The following is a 3,170-nucleotide window of genomic DNA, read 5'->3' on the forward strand; positions in this document are numbered from 1 at the left end:
CACCAGAGGGCAGACGCTCAATGCAGGAGCTGCCCCCTGGTGGTCGGTGTGCTCCCACAGGGGGAGCTCTGCCCAGCCACAAGCCAGGCTGATTGCTGCCAGTACAGCGGTGGTGTTAGGAGCCTCTCCTGCCTCCTCAGCAGCGCTAAGGATGTCCAACTGCAGCTTAGGTCTGCTCCCCGCTGGCAAGTGGACATCCCCCGAGGGCTGCCGGGCTGCCAGAGGGATGTCTGCCAGCTTAGGCCCAATCCCCCAGGGAGCAGACCTAAGCCAGCAGGTGGTCATCCCCCGAGGGGTCCCAGACTGTAACAGGGCACAGGCCAGGCTGAGGGAACCACCCCCCCCCCCTTCTAATTGTCCTTCTATTCTCATAATCTGATGAATGTCATACACTGGGCCTCAAGTGAAATATAAGCCATCAGGAACTTGCAGATGCTTTAGGAAAGCCTTCCCATGGGACATGTAATAAAGGATTATACAAATCTTATTTAATTCTGAAAGGAAAGCTGACATCCGGGTTGCATACACATAACATTGAAGCAAGAACTTAAAATAGAAAAGATGTATGTTTATTTTGACTTTATACAAATTATAAACTCTCATATTACAAAAGTAATACCACAAATAAGACTAATAAATGACAAACCAAATGAATAGTTGCAACATATTTGGTAAATAATTATTGTTTCTAACTACAAATAACTCATAAATCAATAAGAAAATGAAAATTACTAAAGGGCACAAAGAGATAATCACAAACACATAAACATGTCACAATAAGGGATTCTACTCTCCCAGCAAAAAGGCAAAACTAAAGTCATATATATATATAGCTGGTGTTGAATATAGTCAAAGACATAAAATACATTTAAATATCTTTTTACCCATAACATTTGGGTAAATTATTGTCAATAATTTAAAAGATTGATGATATCCATAGTTGACCAGAATGCAGGGAAATAGACAATCTCAAATACTGTTAGAGGGTTTAGGTCAGAAATATATATTAAAAATTTTAACACTTTGATTTAGCAGTTCCACTTTAAAGCATTTCTCCTAAGAAGATGCCAATTGCAATTTTAAACTCAGGAGATCAAAAAGAAAACTCTTATACTCCCAACAATACTTATTAATCTCCCAATATTTTCCCATCTTACTAAATGGCGCCTCCAGATAATTAGTTGCTTCAGAAAGAAACTTGCTTATCCTTGATTCTTCCCTTTCTCTCACTTTCTGCATCCAACTCAGCAAGTCTTTTCAATTCTACCTCTAAATGCAACCTCTTCTCTCCACCAAACACATTGTAGTCCAAACCACTATCATATTTTCCCTATTTTCTTGCAACAGCTTCCTGACTAATTTTCCTTCTATTCTTATAATCTGACCCCAACCCTGAAGCTAAAATTAAGGCCTTTAATTAAAAATTTGTATGTTGTGGGAAACCACCTATTGTCTTCACTAGCAGAGAGGTGTGGACAAGGAGCCCGGAATGCTGCTGATCCTTGACCTCTGGCAAAGGTCAGAGCTATGCACCCACTGTTTAGTGAGACAATGGTAGCTGAAGCAACTTCCCCACCATGTAAATCCTTACTGATAAGATAGTCTGTCAGGCTCTAATTGGTTTGGCTCAGTGGATAGAGCATCAGCCTGCGGACTGAAAGGTCCCAGCGTCGATTCTGGCCAAGGGCATGTATGTTGGTTGCAGGCACATGCCCAGTAGGAGGTGTGCAAGAGGCAGCTGATTGACGTTTCTCTCTCATCGATGTTTCTAACTCTCTATCCCTCTCTCTTCCTCTCTGTAAAAATCAATAAAATTTATTTTTAAAAAAAGATAGTCTTTCTGTTACTGGAAATCGCCTGCCTAGGGGCTATAGGTATATCCCAAACTGAATAAAAGGATGGTAAGGCCTGAGCCTGAGCAGAGTCCATCTTCTTGCCTTGGGCTCTCGCCTGGCCCCCCAATTTCTAAATTATTATTTCTTATCTCACCTCTGTCATTTGCATGCGGACCCTCTTCCAGAGCCCAAACCCTGAACCACATGGGACGTGGGTCTTCACAGTATGTTTTAAAGTAAATGCTCAAAGTCTGTAATTTCTACCATCTTTAAAAACTAACCACTCAACAAATAACAACAAACCCTCCTCTACGCCACATCCTATTCTAGTTTTTTCTCTGCTCCCTTTTATAGAAAAAAAAAAAAGTGGTGATTTGGTGATTATGAGAAGGAGGGCATGTGTGGAGGTGGGAGATGGTATGGGGGGATAAATGGTGATAGGGAAAAAAATAAAGGGGAAAATATCTATTGTCTATATCCTTCATCTTTATTTTATCTCCTCTTTTCTTTCTCAAATTATCTCCCATCATTATTCATCAACACCTCTTACCAAGACCTCCTTTGCATGGATATCATGTACTTTACATTATCAAATCCAACAGTCAATTCTCAGTCCTCATCCTATTTGACTCCCAGCAGTATTTGACATGATTGATGCCTTCTTTTCAATACTTTATTCATTTAGTGTTTGAGATATCACAACTTCCTTCCTTCCCTCCTACCTCTGACCATTCCTTTACTAGCGCTTCTTTCCATGTGATCTCTCAGTGTTGGAATGCCCCAGGCTCCTTCCTCAGATATCTTATCTCCTCTCATCTTACTCACTACCTACCTGGTTCATCCATTCCTACAGCTTTAAATGTCATCTGAATGTTAATATCTCCAAATTTATGTCTCTAGTCCTGACCTTTCTCCTGAATCCAGGCTTGTATATTCAATTGCCAGCTCAACATTTCCCTATGGAAGTCTAATAGGCACTTCTATTACACAAAATACAACTCTATTTTCCCCTCAGAACTTCTCCTTTCCTGGTCTTTCATATCTCCAAAACTGGAACCACCATTCACCATATGCTGCAAAACTATTGGAGTCTTATTTGACTTGTTTCTTTCTCAAATACTCCATAGCCAATCCATCAACAAATCCTATTAGCCCTTCCATTTCAGAACATGCTGAACCTAACAATGTCTTACCACTTCCATCACTATCACCCATGTCAAAGACACCATCGTCCTTGCCTGAACTATTATAATAGTCTCCTCTCTACTTCCATTATTTTCCCCTTCATATAATAGTTAAGGTGATCTTCTTCAAAGCATGAGATCCTGTCACTCT

This window comes from Myotis davidii, unplaced genomic scaffold (genome assembly GCF_000327345.1).
Source record: "Myotis davidii unplaced genomic scaffold, ASM32734v1 scaffold54, whole genome shotgun sequence".
Taxonomy (NCBI): domain Eukaryota; kingdom Metazoa; phylum Chordata; class Mammalia; order Chiroptera; family Vespertilionidae; genus Myotis; species Myotis davidii.